Below are 17,951 nucleotides of genomic sequence, written 5' to 3'. Positions count from 1 at the left end.
CCGACCTTGATGACTGAACATTTTTGAATACTGATGGAGCGAAAACACCCATGGACAGATAACTGGGCTCAAAACTCACCTCTGTCTCCATAGTTATAAACAGAATCTTTGAACTTTTATCTTCTGGTCTAGAGTCTTCATTTGCAAGGTCGGGGGATTTCCAATTTTTTCTAGGGAACTGCCCAGTTCTAGAACTTATTTGAATTCCAAAGGTCCAACAGGAATTGTGTTCAAAGTTGTATTGATGGTTGAGAGAATGGGTCAGGAATGACAACTGAAAATCAAGACCTGAGTTCTGGTTGTAAAGTTCCAGGCTCCGACCTTCTGTAGCGTATCATGACCAGGCTGATGGAGCAAAGTCTTCATTATCCCAGCACAAGAAACTCAGTAGCCCAGTTTCTGGATGATGTCAGAAGACACAGGAAACCTGGAGAACAGACTGAATTCCATCCTTGAGAGACCACTGATACCTCTTTCAAAAACACCGGAGAGTGGGGTACCTGGGTGGCTTAGTTGGGTAAGTGTCTGTTTTGGTTTCAGCTCAGATCATGCTCTCAGAGCTGTGAGAGTGAGCCCCACACTGGGCTCCACACTCAGCTTGGAGTCTACTTGAGATTCTCTGCCTCCCCCTTTGCCCCTCTCACTCACACAAGCATGATCTTTCTCCTAAAATAAATAAAATCTCTAAAAAAAAATACCTGAAAGTGCTTGCTTCCACAGCAATTATACTAAAATTGGAATGACAGAGAAGATTAGTATGGCCCCTATGCAAGGAGGACATGCAAATTCACGAAGCGTTCCCTATTTTGTGTAGTCCCCCAGCAAACCTCCACACTTTGCAGATTAGCACAACGAATGGTGGAGTTTGAAGAGGTCACTGGGGGTGCCTGCTCTGAGTCTGCGCCTTGCTCCTAGCAGCCAGGGACGCTGAAGATACCAGAGAGGTTCTCCTGGCCTCCCACCGGATCCTCTGCCATTGGACATGAGACCCAAATTCAATGGCCCCCTGACATCTCCACGGCTGCCTAGTCATGTTTCCATTATTAAGTTACCTAGGTAATCCTGGTATCTGCATCTGAAGGCTTGCTCTCACTGGTTTAAAAAAAAAAAAAAAACACCTGAGAGACAATGGACACAGTAATAGCTAATATTTGTTTAGCACTTACAATGTTCCAGGCACTGAGCTATGAAACAAGATCCCAAGAATCAACCAACAACCTAAAAGCTGAACAATGGGGAAACAATTATATAAGTCATGGAATATCATTCATCAATTTAAAATGCTTTCAGGGGCAACCGGCTGGCTCAGTTGGTAGAGTGTGCAACTCCTGATCTCGGGGTTGGGAGTTCAAGCCTCACGATGGGTACAGAGATTACTTAAAAATAAAATCTTTTAAAAAATAAAAAACAAAATCTTTTCAAATCTTTCCATTTGCAATGATGTGGATTGAGCTGGAGTGTATTATGCTAAGTGAAAGAAGTAAGTCAGAGAAAGACAAATACCATACGATCTTGCTCGTATGTGGAATTTAAGAAGCAAAACAAGTGAACATATGGGAAGGGGCAAAGAAAGGAGAGAGGAAAACAAACCACAAGAGACTTTAAAGGGTAGAAAACAAAGTGAGGGTTTCTGGGAGGGGGGGGGGGGATGGGCTAGATGGGTGATGGGGATTAAAGAGGGCACTTGTGATGATGAGCGCTGGGTGTTGTATGTAAGTGATGAACAACTGAATTCTATTCCTGAAACTGATATTGCACTGTATGGTAACTAACTAGAATTTAAATAAAAATTTGGGGAAAGAACGCTTTCAAATAATAGCTAACGCAATAGGAACATTTGTGTATCATAATGTTACATGAAAAATGCAGGATTCAGAAATATACAAATGGTGTAATCCCAACTATTTTTAAAACCAACACACGGATAGAGGTAATACCAGAAAGAGATGTACGAATAATGTTAAGAGGAGACAGGACCGACTACGTAATTAATAGGACCTAGTACAAAAAGAAAGGATGCAGCCCCTGTTCAAAAGTTATTAAGAATGCCAAGACAGCAACAGCAGAGCATTAAACCAAGTGTGGGGTTCCTCTAAGCACGGAACCCTGTGCGACTGCACAGGCTGCATGTTCAGGAAACTGGCTTTGGTGCCAGTTAGGTATTTCTGAGTGTTAATAGTATCAGCGATGGTTTCCTTCTTTGTATTTGCCTATTAGCTCCAAGTTCTACTAAGTGAACATACATCATTCTTATTTTTAGAAAATATAACGACTGATTTTTTTTTTAAAGATTTATTTATTTATTTGAGAAAGAGAGAGCATGAGCAGAGGGATGGGCAGAGGGAGAGACTCCTCAAGCAGACTCCCCACTGACCACAGAGCCCAATGCAGGGCTTGATCCCAAGACCCTGAGATCATAACCTGGGCTGGTATCAAGAGTCAGCCACTTAACCAACTGAGCCACCCAGGCGTCCCTATAGTGACTGATTTTTAAAAGAACAAAAGTTAACAGATATCTACCTATAACTGTAAAGTAGCACGATTTGGAACACCATCATACGAAGTCACAGGTAAGGACTGAATCTGGGACACAGGGAGAAGTAGTAATCTGGCCAGAGGGGACAAAGTCAGAAGCTGCCACAAGACAGGGAGAGGGAAGGGTAACCTTGCACCTGGGACTAGGCAGATGAGACCCCAGCTGCCTGCAAAGAAGTCTCTGCCCCAGTCTGGGCAGAGGTGAACGATCAGCCCAGTGTACAGGCAAAAACAATGGTTCCAACAGTAAGCAAGAGTCACAGTGGTGCTGGCAGTGGTACAGGCTGTAGAGTGACGAGGCACTAGCCCATGTAACCCATGATGGTCACAGCAAGAGACTGTGTCAAGAAGTTTAAAAGCTAAAACTGGTGGTGCACTGGGGCACCTGGGTGGCTCAGTCAGTGAAGCGTCTGCCTTTGGCTCAGGTCATGATCTCAAGGGTCGTGGGATGGAGCCCCACATCGGGCTCCCTGCTCAGCGCGGAGTCTGCTTCTCCCTCTCCCTCTGCCCCTTCCCCCACTCGCTCTTGCTCTCTCTCTCAAATAAATGAATAAAATATTTTTAAAAAATGATGGTGTGCTAAGGAACAAAAAGTACTCAAGGGGGAGGAGAACCCAAGAGTTTCAAGAACCTAGGTGGCAGACGCAAGAACCAGAATGACTCTAAATTAGGGTTCAGCGTCTTTTTGCACCCTCGGGCTGGTACAAGGGGAACCACATATATTTCACTGATTTATTTAAACTAGTATATTGTCTGTCTCTGCCCAACTAGAGTATAAGCTCTACAACGACTAGCATTTTTAACTGTTCCGTTCACGATCGTACTCCAGCCCCTAGGAACACGCATAGCACGGAGCAGGCACTCAAAAAATATTTGTTGAATTGCAAGTTTGGTCCAATTCTTACGTCCTTGTGTGTGAAGCAGAGAAAAGGGCTAGTAATAGGACAGGCCAAGTCACAAGAACAATCAGAATGGACAAGATGTCCTTGTTTTGAACTCCAAAGGGAATACGAGGGATTCCTTCTTAATTATTCAGTACCTTAATTATTCAGCGCTCGTCCCGGAGGGGATGGGGAAAAATATACAACAGGGTCAGGTGTGAGCAACACACCTCTCTCCATCTCATTAAGATAAATCAGTTCTTGGGGACTCCCCAGAAGACAGCCGGTCTTTCCTCTGAGCGTCACGAGGTGACCCCAGACCACACAATTTCAGGGCCATTCTGAAATTGTATTAAAAATTCCTGACGCCTCATCTTCTGTGACCAGGTGGAAGAGAAAAAGGAAAGCAATTACTGAGATGTCACGAGCTGAGAAAGGGTTAACTAGGGGCCTGCCTCCTTCCCCACCCTGATCCCTGCACTCAGGCACCCGGTGCTCCCCCCCTACTCTCATAAGGGCTCCCAATGCCAAGTGGCCTCTCTTCTACATTTCTTGCCTAATTCTAAGCACTTGAATGAGGTAAATGTAGCCCCAAAATGCTTTTTCCCCCTTCTTCTGGGCTTCCCCCCCTCACCAGCATAATACACAGGAAACGTTTGCAATGTTCCAACATTATCAGCTGCAGGTACTTTCCTGAATCAAATGCAGGCCTCTTCTGAATCAACAGGGAAATGCATGCACATTTCTCCCCCCTTCCATTTTCCTTCCCCGAGGCAGCATTAAAGAATGCAGTTCTGGGGCGCCTGGGTGGCTCAGTCCATTAAGCATTCAACTCTTGATTTCGGCTCAGGTCATGATCTCAGGGTCATGAGATCAAGCCCTGCAAAGGGCTCTGTGCTGGGCCTGGAGCCTGAGAGTCTCTCTCGCTCAAATAAATAAATAAAATCTTAAAAAAAAAATGCAGGGGCACCTGGGTGGCTCAGGCAGTTAAGCGTCTGCCTTCGGCTCAGGTCGTGATCCCAGGGTCCTGAGATTGAGTCCCACGTAGGGCTCCCTGCTCAGCCGGGAGTCTGTTTCTCCCTCTGACTCTGCCTACTGCTCCCCCTACTTATGCATTCTCTGTGTCAAATAAATAAAAAAAAAAAATCTCAAAAAAAAAAAAAAAGAATGCTGTTATCTCCAGGCCAAAAATAACAGCTTGGAAGAATGTAGAGAAATAGGCTGTCTTCAACACTGGCCTAAAATGCAGGGTCTAAGGGGCTGAGCTGAGACTCATTTACCAAAGTGCAGGGAAAAGGTAAGAATGGCATTTTCTTTGACCGTGGTTTACAATTATGAATTGTAGGCTGCAAGTAGAGACATTTTAAAAGACCCTCTAAAAGGCTACCCACTCTCCTGGCCTGGAATTAGGACAGAAAATGGCATTTGAGGGAGTGTCTGGGTGTAGTGGCAGAACTGAGGGGCGCATGCACCGGAAATGGCATGCGTAGTATGTGAGGTCACAGGACCCAGTGCTGCCACAGAGATCACAGGCAACGTGTACCACCTGCGGGAGGAATGAAGGGCATCCGAGCCCGGTGCGTAGCCAACCTGCGGATCTTTTTTAGCCAACCTATGGGTCTTTTTTAGCCAACCTACAGATTTTTTTAAAGACAAAATACAATTTTACCTAAAACAGCACACCTGAAGTGATAGGAGGACGAACCACCTGCCACCAATGAATTTGAGAAGTTGAACCCAAACATGGAAAATATCTGGGTTTTCTCAGTGCAGGTGGGTGAAAACATAGACTTAATAAGTCTATGTTAGCCAAATTAAGTTGGTAGGGCCAGGGAGCTTCCCTCACACCAGGAGAGCTTCTTCTCTGAACATGTGTGTATCAGTAGTGTCTGTTCTTGTAAACCTTTTGCTAGCTGGATGACCCCAGACAAGTTAACAACCTCTCTGTGCTTTCCCTTCCTCATCTATACAATGCAGGTACACCTAATGTATACACCTAATGTATAGGGATGGTGTGAAAATTAGCAATGATGTGTATAAAGCACCTGGCGCATCGCAGATAGGATAGTAGAATGCTACAGTTCTTATGCAATAGAAGAGGGGATCGAAACGTCATTTTGACTTGTACTTCTGCCCTGGCCTTGTACTTACCCACTGCCAGTTTATGTAGTGTTTGGAAGAAGAAAAAACACAAGAAGATTCAAATCATCACCAGTCTATAATGATGAAACACTACAGACATGGGTGTAACCAAAAGTTATAAAAGAACTTCCAAAACCTATATTTGAAGTGTGGCTGACGTGGAGATTGTGGTGAGCAAAGAGGTAGGAAAATACCGAGGGTGGACACAGGCTCATGAGCTGCCCATAACCGTCACAGCAGATCTGACAAGCACAGTGCCGAAGCTGATCCTGACTCAACAGGGCTTTTCGGGGGGTGTGAAAGACACAGAGCGGGGGAGATCGTTGGTTTTCTCATAACAAGGCTACTCGGGGATCTGCAGACATGCTATGCCTGCTTCTACCACCGAGCAGGTGGCTCCCACGAAGACTTCCCTGATGTTTTCCTGCCTCCTCGAGCCCTACCGCACCTCTTGGCCTGTCCCTCGCAGAGCATCCTTCACCTGCTACCTCAGGCTTCCTTTCTGCAGATGCACGCGCTGGCCCACAATCAGAAGCTTCTTCAGAGCAGTATTTGATGTTATACATCTTTATATTAAATGACCAACATAGGGGCACCTGGGTGGCTCAGTCGGTGAAGCATCTGCCTTCGGCTCAGGTCATGACCCCAGGGTTCCGGGATGGAGCCCCATGTTGGGCTCCCTGCTGGGCGGGAAGTCTTCTCCCCACCTTTCCCTCTGCCCCTCCCCGCTGCTTGTGCTCACTCTCACCGCTCTCTCTCTCTCTCTCCATAAATGAATATCTTTTTTTAAATTAAAAAAAATAATAAATGACCAACACAGGAAAAGTCCCTGGCACTGTGTGGGAGTGCTTGGCAAATGTGTTATTGTAATGAAGGGCCCAAGAGCCATGCCGTCCTGGTCTCATTATACTAGCATTAACCCCAAATGTCTGGCCAGTTCTTAACATGATTCCCCTTCCTCCTCCTTTTGTGAACCCCACATTACTAAGCATGGGGCCCTCCAACAAAGGTCAACAAATAGGTTCAGTTAATGACAAGCACACGCCCAAGGTTCATGCCATCATGCTCTTCCATCACCATTTGGAACCTAGTTCTTTAACTTGCTGATGAGAGGTTAGGAGGTCACCTATTGCAAACAGTTCAAAAGGGATAGGAAATTTGCCCCCCTCCACTTTGTACATCAGGAGTGGGGATTGGGGATCAAGAGGCTTTCTCCCCTAACAAGCTTTAAAAATGCCATTATTACCAACTAGCAGTGAGAGAGCCTACAGTATTAGGTTAAACTTCAGAACGAAGTTCAGTCATAAAAGCTACCCTGGCTTGCAATGGGAAGCCACCAGCAGCAGTGCCTGTGAGGTCAGTTGTTCTGACAAGATGGCATGCATGGGATGGAAGGTAAAGTTAAATCAGGTGGGGAAGGGGAGTTACTTGAAGTCAGGAAGAATATAAACACCTTAAAGCTACTTTCAAAAAAATAATGAGACAATTGAGAGAGGAAAGAATCAAAAACTTTAAAAAAAAAACTGTATGTGTGTATATTGCCGACTAGATTGTCAGTTCTCTGAAGACAGAACAGTCTGCTTCTCCTACGTATCCCAGTCCCTGGTATGTGCTGGGTGCCTAATAGATGCTCATGGAATGTTAAATAAGATTACGAAGTATAGGTACGGGAAAGAGAACTTGGCAAAGATAAAAAGGAATCTTTATGAGACCCCTAAAGAAGGAAGGTGAAAAGCAACCCCCAGCAGGAGTGGGGGTTAATGTGAGATTGCATGTGTCCCCCTTTCAATTCAATGCTCTCATTTTTAGCTGAAATCCTCACTTTGAGAATAAGGTACTTGCCTTTTTTTTTCTTTTTTGTACCTGCCGGCAGACAAAGTGGTTAAATTAAACTACCAGCTGGTCCTCTCCCTGGGGGTCAGTCCCTTTCCCCAACAAAGCACTGTGGACCTGAGAACCTACCTCACCTAAACATCAGTAACAAGATATTACAGCCAGATTTCTGGCAGGTTCCACTCTGGTTCAGCAAAGCATAGAGCAGCCCTTCCTATTTGCAGAGCCAATGGGACATCTATAGCTACATCTCCGTCTTGTTGCCGACTGAAAAGCTGTCACTGAAGTCAGTGCCTATAGAATCAATAAATAGAATCTTAAAATAACTCTTTTGGGGCGCCTGGGTGGCTCAGTCAGTTAAGCAGCTGCCTTCAGCCCAGGTCATGATCCCAGGGTCCTGGGATGGAGCAGCGAGCAGCAGCGTTGGGCTCCTTGCTCAGTGGCGAGTCTGCTTCTCCCTCTCCCTCTGCCACTTCCCTCTGCTCCTGCTCTCTCTCTCTCAAATGAATAAATAAAATCTTTAAAAAATAAAATAACTCTTTGGAGTAGATACTATTTTTCCTATTTATAAATGAGAAAACTGAGGCTTGGGGAAGTGTCCTGTTTGAGATCATGGAGCTGATAAAGAGCAAGTCTGGTACCAAGACTCAGCCCTACCTTTCGTAGGAATCCATGGATTCCTGCTTCCTGCTTCCAGGCAGCAGACAGGGTGACGAACCACGCCAGTTTTCCCAGGACTGAGGGATTTCCCAGGAGGCAGGGTTTCCAGGGCTAAAACCAGGAGTGTCCGGCAAACGGGGAGGACGGTGACCTGCACTGTTGTATACCTCTGGCACAGTGTGAGCGCTCAACAGATATTTGCTGAATGAATTAAAGAATGAATGAATGATTTCGTAAGAGCCCTAGGACATGTTTAAATGCTCCAGTTCCTTTATAAAAGGCCATTTAAGGCACCTTCGTAGCCCCCTCCCTGCCTCATCAAACAGTACAGTTAGGATCATAGCATTACTACGCATGAGAATTTCATTGTGAAAAAGGAAGACTAGAGAGATACCCTAACGAGCAACTGAAATTGAGTTTTGCTTGTCTTTGTTGCTTTGGAGGAAGAAAATAAATGAATGGTAAAGTTGATTCTTATTTTCAAATAAATTAAACCTTCAGAAATGTGTGTTTGTTGCCTACTTTTAATAGCATCTTTCTTTCTTAAACCAGACTCCAAGCCAGCCTCCTGTCCACGTTTTCTGCCACGCCTTATTGTCTAGTCTGTTCAGCTATTTTAAAAAACGTTGAATATCAACAATGGCTTTCAGGCAGGCATTGTCAACTTTTGTATGAAGCAATCTTGGTTGAAAGAGAAGATCCCAGAGCTTATAGTCCCGTCTGCTGTGCTGCCCCTGGCTGGGCTTGAATGTGTGTGACTGATAACAGGACACATTTCTACCTTAGTTATTACATTCCTGCTCCATAATTCATTGGCCACTCTCTTTTTAGTAAAGATCTTTATGGCAAAGTGGGCAGGACAGCAGGTAAGTGCTCTCAGGAGAAAAGCTGCCTCCTAGGGCTCCCAGGCGGGCTGGATATGGGTTCCCAGCGTCCAGCCAGGTCCATGGGCCCCCACAGCTTTCCTGGAGCCCTCACAGAGGGGAGGCTTTTTAACGATATGCAGTGACAACTAATCAAAATACTTACCTGCTGTGTGACAGGGTAAGACTCTGTGAGAGGGTTACACGGGGTTTGGGCCACTTTGGTTTGTTTCTTCTTTTGCCAGGCTCCAGTGAAAAGTGAGTATGCTGATCTGGAGTTGCCTTTCCTTCCCAAGGCTGGTCTTCGCTCCTCCTGAGGGGTCCTCTCTAAAAGCTGCCAGCATACAATTTCCTGCTTTTGCAGAGGGCTCCTGAGCTTGGAAGGGGCCTTTTTTTCTCTACCCTCAGGTAAACAAGGTCCCAGCAGGGGCCAGGCAACTGACTCCAGATAACTTTTAAGATTTCTGTTACTTCAAACGAAAAAATTGCATTGAGTTGCTGAACTGCTCTCTATTCCATATCAAGGTAAGTCATAGGGGATTGCATATTTTAGCATTAAAAACCCCAAAGAAGGATTTCTGGGGAAAGCTTTCTATTGTTTTGGGAACCAACCATCATAGTTAATTCAGCTTGTGCGATGTGCTCTGTGCTCCTATGGGGGGGAGGCTTCGAAAAGATGAGGCAGGGTCTTCCCTGAATCCAAACACACCACATGGAGTAGGAACCACGGGGACTGAGTTACTCTAGGCAAACAAACACGTCAGTAACTTGACAGAAAGAGAAAAGAAACAAGGGCCCTTACCCTGTCACCAGTTGGATAACCTGAGTGGAGAAAGGGAAACAGGGAGGGAATAAGAGGGAGAACACCTCTGTTTACAAACTGCTTCTTTGTGAATGAAGCAACCTTCTAAAATCTAGGAGGAATATTGTCGGGAAGGGGGAAAGAGCAAGACATCCCATAGTATGTTATATCGGCTACAAAGCCATCAGACTCCTGGAGCTCTTTCATTCTTCTGCTGTGGTCCCTTTGTCTCAAGCCCAGAACCCTTGACAGGGTCTCCGCGTGCACGCGCTTCACTGCGGACGCAGTAGAAAGAGCATCAAAGGGCTCCACAATCCAATCCCATGTCAGAGGAGCAGCCATCCAAGGTAACAACACGGAGCACTTTGGCTGGGCTCTGTGACCGACCTGTGACACAGGAGACGTAGGCAGCTCCTTCCCAGCTTTAAAGGTGATTTCTAGAGTAAATTATCAAAGATTTACTTTCTCTCTGGGATTTAATACAGCTTGAGTAAAGGCAAACGTGCAAATAAAAGACCACGTGTGCCACAGTACAGCACCTAAGTATTTTATTCCTTAAAATTTTTTTTTGCTTTGCAATTCAATCCATAACTACCATCTGTGTGGTCCCTGACCAAACTATGACAGAAATTTAGATGAATATCCCTATTGAGGGGCGCCTGGGTGGCTCAGTCAGTGAAGCAGTGAAGCGTCTGCCTTCAGCTCAGGTCATGATCCCAGGGTCCTGGGATCGAGCCCCACATGGGGCTTCCCGCTCAGCAGGGAGCCTGCTTCTCCCTGTTCCCCTGTGCATGCTCTGTCTCTCTCAAATAAACGAAATCTTTAAAAAAAAATAATGAGTTTTAAAAAAAAAGAATATCCGTATTCAGCTGTAAGCAAAACCCAAAAAGGTAAGTAAAAGATATAACTTTGAATGTTTCCACTTGGACAAAGCAATAAAAACAATATACTCCCTCCCTGGCCCCCCAACTTTGTTTTCTCATTGGTAGAAAGCAAAATAAAACTGGATGAAAGAAAGAGTCAAGAAAGAAGGAATCAAATCTAACTGCTTTGAAAGAAAAAAATTCACTACTTAAAATGAAACATTTTCTAAACTGTGACTTATTTCTCACACATCCTATGCATCTAATGACCAGGCCGAGAAACTGAGGTCTCTGCAGAGCTCAGAGTCTTCAAGGTTTTTTCCCCTTTAGATGTGGGCCTCACTGAGAGATCAACAAAGGGCCTCAGGGAGGAAGATGGCAGAGGGAGATTAAGTTGACTAGAGATAGGAGCAAATGCTTGGGTGCATGGCAGCCTGGCTGGCTTTTAAATGTCTTTCTTCCCCAGGTTTAGGGTCACCATCTTCCTGAGGTTTCACTGGGTTTGGAGGTGTCATGGCAGGAGCTTGTTGGATTTCCATTCATATGTACTTCTAACAATAGTCCTAAAGTCAAATATACTTGGTTAAAGAGGCCTTCTTTGTTTTTCAAAAACAATGTTATTTTAAAAATATGTGTGTGAAAGATTAGCTGGGGAATTACATCTGCTTTGAAGAAAGCAAGTCACAACAGTTAGTGATGGCCAAAAAATGTGTGTTAAAAAACGGGAACAGGAAGATTACTACTGTACTGCTTTATTAGTAAAGCGTAGTACAGTAAGTTTTTAAAATTCCAGGCATTCACAGTATTTTTCTAGCATGTCAAGGATTGTTAAAATTCAAGTACTTTATATGAGCAACACATTTAGCAAGACTAAAATCCTCACCTGTTGTTCTTCTCAGATCCAGATCCGTGAGGATCTGAGTCTTGCTCTGCCACCAACTATGTGACCTTGGGCAAATCACTTCTCTCCTCTGGGCTTCAGTTTCTGCCCTTATTTTGAGGCAGTCACAGTTGGCTGAATTTCCTCCGGTGTTTACAGTCCATGATTCTCTTTCAAACAGTGTGGAAATGGGGTGAATGGAAAGGCTTGTTTAATGGGTGCAAAACAGAAGAAATTGAGAGATATTTGGCATGGGGGAGGTTAGAGTCAGAAGGATAAGACTGTCGTCACAATGACAGGACTTCTAGAGTAAACGAAGGGTACAACAGCAAGACGGACTATGCAGCAGAGGCCAAAGTTGGAGGCTAACTAGTAGGACGACAGAGAAATTTATTCTCTGTGGAGTAAGGATTGCTATGTTCCAGTCTAGCCAAGAATGCGAACTCTCTTTGAACCATGAAAAACTGCTGAGGACCAACTACCGTACTAACTGATGGTTGTGGCATGTGTGTAATTAACATGTGCTCCGAATTTACAAGACATTGTGTGAAACAGAAATGGAATGAGTCCTGTGCCTCGTGCTTGGCATCTAAGTAGATTAGACTCAGACAAGGAGGGAACTGAACACACTCTGGAAGGGGAAGCCCATGCTCGCTCGCTTGCTTGCTTTCTTTCTCTCTCTCTTTCTTTCTTTTTAAGTAATCTCTACGCCTGACATGGGGCTGGAATTCATGACCACGAGATCAAGAGCCACATGCACTACCAACTGAGCCAGCCAGGCACCCCCACCCTCTTCCTAAAGCAGATTCCTGGGGCACCTGGGTGGCTCAGTAAGTTAGCACCCAACTCATGGTTTGGGCTCAGGTCATCATTGGGCTCAGGGTTCGTGGGTTGGAGCCCGGAATCAAACTGGACTCTGTGCTCAGCAGGGAGTCAGTTTCCCCTCCTCCCTTTCCCTCTCCCTCTGCCCTTCCTGTCTCTGTCTCTGTCTCTTTCTCTAAAATAAATAAATAAATAAATAAATAAATGTATGGGTTTTTTTTTAATAAATAAATAAAGCAGATTCCTGGGGCACGTGGCTGGCTCAGTCAGAAAAGCATGTGACTCTTTTTTTTTTTAAGAATTTATTTATTTATTTGACAGAGAGAGAGACAGCCAGCGAGAGAGGGAACACAAGCAGGGGGAGTGGGAGAGGAAGAAGCAGGCTCCTAGCGGAGGAGCCTGATGTGGGTCTCAATCCCAGAACGCCGGGATCACGCCCTGAGCCGAAGGCAGACGCTTAACGACTGCGCCACCCAGGCGCCCCAAGCATGTGACTCTTGATCTCGTGAGTTCGAACCCCATATTGGGCATAGAGATTACTTTAAAAAAAATAATAAAGCAGATTCCTGAGGCTTGGTGCTGAGTTAGGCAATGAGTTGTATGTAAATGGACCAGACCACCATACCAGGGAATGAGCAAAGGAAAATGAAGAAATGTCCTGCTAGGCAAGTGAGGCATGGGCTAGGAAAGGAGCAAAGAAGAGGCCAAAGCAGAAGACTGGAGAGCCCAGAGGAAGAGTCCATAGCAGATGTGAGAACCCAAGGTGAAGGGAAAATAGGGCCTCTGTGGGAGACACTTACCATGGAAGTGGAACTTGCAGCTAAAGAGGCAGGAAGAAAGAGAACTGAGCCCAGATGAAGCAATGTGGGTGGGCTTCAACAAGACACTCCGGGAGGCCAGGGACTAAGTCCTATTCTTCTCTGTCTCCTCATCAGTGCACCCCACTCTTGGCATAAAAAGCTGACAAACAAGCAGAGGTAGCAGACAGAAGTCATCACCGTTTAGAAGGAAAAGGATCCAGGATGTTTTAAAGGTGAATTGCTGGAAGTTTTCTTGCTATGAACACTGAAAAGAAGTTAAATTCCCTAGAATACAGACAAATGAAAGCAGTCCTCAGTGCATGCCCCTGCAAGTAGAGGGCATGTGTAGGGGCACGGGGTTAGTGTCAGGCACAACCTTTAGGATTCAAAGTGTGGTCCGAGGACCAGCAGCATGGGTATCACATGGGAGTGTGGTAGACATGCAGAATTGCAGGGCCTGCCCAGATCCACTGAGTCAGAATCTGCATTTGAACAAGACCCCCAGGGGATTCCTATGCACATCAAAGTTCGAGAAGCAGTGCGCTTAAAGAGGGGTCAGCAAACTTTTTCTGTTAAGGGCCAGATACTAAATAGGCTTTTCAGGTTTCTGTCACTGCTGCTGCTTCCTCTTTTTTTCTCTCCTCCTCCTTCTTCTCTTCCTCCTCCTTCTCTTCCTCCTCCTCCTCCTCCTCCTTCTCCTCTTCCCTCTTCTTCTATATAAGCCATTAAAAATGTAAAACCCATTCTTAGATCACAGGGACTGGTAAGATTGAGCCCACAGGACTTGGTCTCCCCCCCCCACACCCCCCGCCCCAACACAAGGCTGAGCTCAGGGAGGATGGTGTCAGGGACAGAAAGCATAGCACACAGAGTCAAAATCTCTGGAGCTAAGTGTGAGCTTGCACAAGTGTCTCAACCTCTCTACACCACAGTTTCCACCTGTGTAAAATGGGGCTACTGGTAGTACCCACCTTACAGAGCTGTTGAGAGGAGTAAATAAGGTCATGTATGCTAAACTCTTTAACAACTTGAGACTATTATCCTGATAATGTCTGTCTCATTCAAGGTGAAAGAAGAGCTGGCTGTCCTGGAGTGTAGTGAGTAGGACTAAAGCTGTTCTCTAAACCCAAATCAACTCTCAATGTGTCCTCCCCACACAGGGAGGAGATGGCTTGGTCAGGCTGAGACTCAAAAAACAAATACAAAACAAATCTGAAGCTCGTTTCAAATCATCAGCCCATAAAATCATCAGCTCATTTTTGCTTTTGTATCATCCTTTTCTCTTCTGGCAAATTCCAAGTTCTTTAAACTAGCATTCCACTTGGATTCACCTATGTCCAACTAATTCAACCTGGGCCTCAAATCCTCATGATCCTATAGACCAAAGAATGTTCTGTGTCATTTTTTAGGACTCACCATATACTTTTCACTTGTGCTAAATGCTTATATACATTAAAGCATTATTCTCATAACAACCCTGTTAAGTAGCTGCTATTACTTATAATATTTTGCAGACGGGGAAACACATTCAAAGAAGTAACTCACCCAAGGTCACACCGCTGTGGCAGAGCTGAGATTCAAACCCTGCAGTCCGATTCCAAAGCCCCTGCTCTCCACTAGGAAGGCATACAACAAAAGAAGATGAATTTTAGGACACAAGAGTACTAAAAATATGGGAGTGGAGTTGAGGGCAGTCTTTTCCAGTGTCACGATACCCTCTGTGCAGACTGTGAGTGGTCAGAGGGGTGTCTAGCATTTCTAGATACGATGTGCAGAGGCGACAAAAGGCAGGATGTAGTTCTAAAAAGCAAAAGATGCACATGTGGCACAAACTTTTCAAGCCCCTGATGATGGATTCTCTTTGTACTGTAGCCACTTTCCCTAGTCTAGGGCACCCCTGTTTTGTTACCCAAAAGCTGAGAAGCAGCACGGGCCACCATGGAGAACAGTCAACGCACACATGGCTCTGTGAGCCATATCACCCTCTCTCTCTGGTTGGTCAAGGTTACTATTTGCCTTTTTGACATCCTATCAATTATCCTGCCGACAGAGATACTGGACCTTTAGTTTTCTTATAAAATAAGAAACTGAGTTTAATTAAGCCATCAGTAACTTGGACCTAATTATTTCAGACAGTATTTAATTAATGTTTCATGGGTACCTAATGTAATTAAGGTTCCTTTAATAAGACCTTCTGTGACATTAAAATATATGACCTTTATCTTCCTTATCTACCACATTCTGACAACTCAGATTTGTCATTTTCACTAAAAGGTATAGTTTGATTAAATAGAACAGACCATAAAATTAATCTGGCAAATTATACTTGTTTGTTTCTTTTTTCCTCCCCCCTCAAACCCTAGTAAGTTAAGTCCTGTAATTAGCAGCACAGATACAAGTGTTCATGCTACCATTTTACTTTTAATTTGCCAAAGTGTTTCTTTTGTACATGAATTTTTGTGACCAAAGCAGATAACAACTATCCTTTATTAATCATGGTGAAGGGCTCAATCTTTAAGATATGAAAAATAATGAGCTGTTCTTTACTTTAACAATGACTAGTGATTGTTTTAAGATGTCCTGCCGTTAATAAAAGGGTTTAACTCCTGGTACTAATAAGCCATTCTAAATATGAAAATCCCTATTGGCATTGCTAACAAACATAAACTGCATCCTAAAATCGAAGGTGATTCAAAGGTGCCCGTGACCTTCTTCCTCAAAATTCAAAATATTTCCAGGACCCTATGACCAAAATTCCAAAGGTCCCAATGACCTTCTCCCCAAAAGCTGCAAATATGCAAGCCTAACCAGGAGAGGGGCAATCAGTCTCATATTGGCTAAGTATATAATTTCCTAAGAAATCCTCTTGTTCAATGAAAGTGGGGAAAGGTAGGTTAAGAGAAACATGATTCAAGTGGGAATCCTTACATTCTCGTCCCATTTTCAAGACCCGCAAAGACTGGATTCCCTTCTATTTTAGCAACAACAACAACAGACTGTTGCCTCTTCTGAAACACAAGATATGCCTCCACGTTCAAGGAAAAGAGCCAAAGTTGGGAAAAGGTTCTTCCCTGAGGCCCTGGCTACCTGGATGCAAAGCAGAAGGGAGGGAGTGGGGGTAAAGGGTGAGAACCCGCAGAGCCTCCGCGCAGTCTGGGATACACCTTTTCTAAGTCTGCTGAGTGAGAATTCTGAACACGTAGGATGAAGGCTATCACTGGTCTAGACCACTGCTGTCCAACAGAACTTTCTGCAATGATGGAAACATTCTATATCTGCACTGACCACTATGGTAACCACACGGCTGTGGTACACTTGAAATGTGGCTAGTGCCACTGATGAACTGATTTTCTATTTTATTTAATTTGAAGTAATCAAAATTGAAATTGAAAAAGCCACATGTGCCTAGTAGCTACCTTACTGGACAGGGCAGTTCCAGACAATCTTCCCTCCCAGCCCCACTTCACTCACAGAAGGGGAGAATACTCAGAGCAGATAGCCATCCTAGTGGGCAGCCTCCCATGCTGGGCACTGCAATATCTGGGGACCAGTCTGCAAATCCCCAGTTACTCCTCTGAGTATGAGGCCAGACTCTTGCCTCACTCAGACACTCTTCCAGTTCATACTAATTATTTCCTTCCACAGCAGCTCTGGGATAATGTCCCTATGGAATCATTTGACCACATGCTACCACTGCCATTTCTCACTGGTCCAACAACTGACAAAAGTACTATGCCATATGAGATAGAAAGGGAAAAGCAGAGAAACAGGAACTCCTATAGGCCATTTTCTTGTGGGGGGAAAATATAAGGGGAGAAAGGATGGCATTTTGGAACAGAGGGCCAAGATTCTAGAGGTTTTTCTGCTGTGTCAGGTGGCTTTGGGGTCAGACCAACCTAAAATAGAATTCAAATACCTCCACTTCCTGCTGTGTGATCCCAAGCAAGTCATTTCACTCTCTGACCTGTCCTAGCCTCCTCTGCAAAAGAAGGGAATAACACTAGCCTTGCAGAGTGGCTGTGAAGATTCAAGAAGGTAATGTAGAAGTAAATGTTTCAGGAAACCCCAAAGCACTGAGTCAGTATTACACATTGTTATTCCATTGTTAACCGGTTTAACACCACGCCCAGCGTCACTTATGAAAACAGTTCCTTTTGCCTTTTTCCCAGATACCAGATTGAAACCTAGAATGATGAGGTGAACACTGGGGAATCTTGGCCCTGATGGGACTGCTGGGCTCACAGGTCCTTGGGAGGGCCCTCTGGGCTTTGATTTCACAGTCAGACTAGTCTAAGAATCAGGGAGCCACAGGCTACTTAGGAACTCCACTTGCTGAAGCATGGAGACTGTAGAAAAATCAGAGTAAATCCCAAAGGGGGAATATAAATATAAATATATATATATACTTTCATATTTATATAAAGTATATTTATATACTTCATATTATAATAAACATTAAATCTATATAACATTCTAATAAATACAATGAATACTTATAAATGTATACGTATATTAACCACTTATTGAGTCAATGGTATTCCAAACAGATTCAGCTAAATGAGATCAAGACTTTTACATGTTAATGTCCAGCTCAAATTTCAATTAGTGATAGCAGGCCAAAGAGTAGCTGGGGAGCACTTGGTAGTTTGCTGGGGTACTGGGGACATCCCACATCCTGATCTGGGTGGTGGCTGCTTGGGTGTATAAATATTTCAAAATCAGTCCTTCTCAGGGCACCTGGCTGGCTCAGTTGGTAGAGCATGGGACTCTTGATCTCAGGGCTGTGAGTTTGAGTCCCACGTTGGGTGTAGAGATTACTTAAGAATAAAATCTTTAAATAAAAATAAATAAATAAATAAATAAATAGAAA

The 17,951-nt window shown here is 44.4% G+C and overlaps 1 pseudogene; it reads left to right on the top strand.

Annotated features, from left to right (window-relative positions):
• Nucleotides 1–708: 708 nt before the first annotated feature.
• LOC121103787 lies at nt 709–809 on the top strand (annotated as a pseudogene).
• Nucleotides 810–17,951: the final 17,142 nt, after the last annotated feature.

Source organism: Ursus maritimus, assembly GCF_017311325.1.
Source record: "Ursus maritimus isolate PB19 chromosome X unlocalized genomic scaffold, ASM1731132v1 scaffold_X1, whole genome shotgun sequence".
Classification (NCBI taxonomy): Eukaryota; Metazoa; Chordata; class Mammalia; order Carnivora; family Ursidae; genus Ursus; species Ursus maritimus.
The sequence above is the reverse complement of the archived record's forward strand: the minus strand, read 5'-3'. Positions and strand labels throughout refer to the sequence as shown.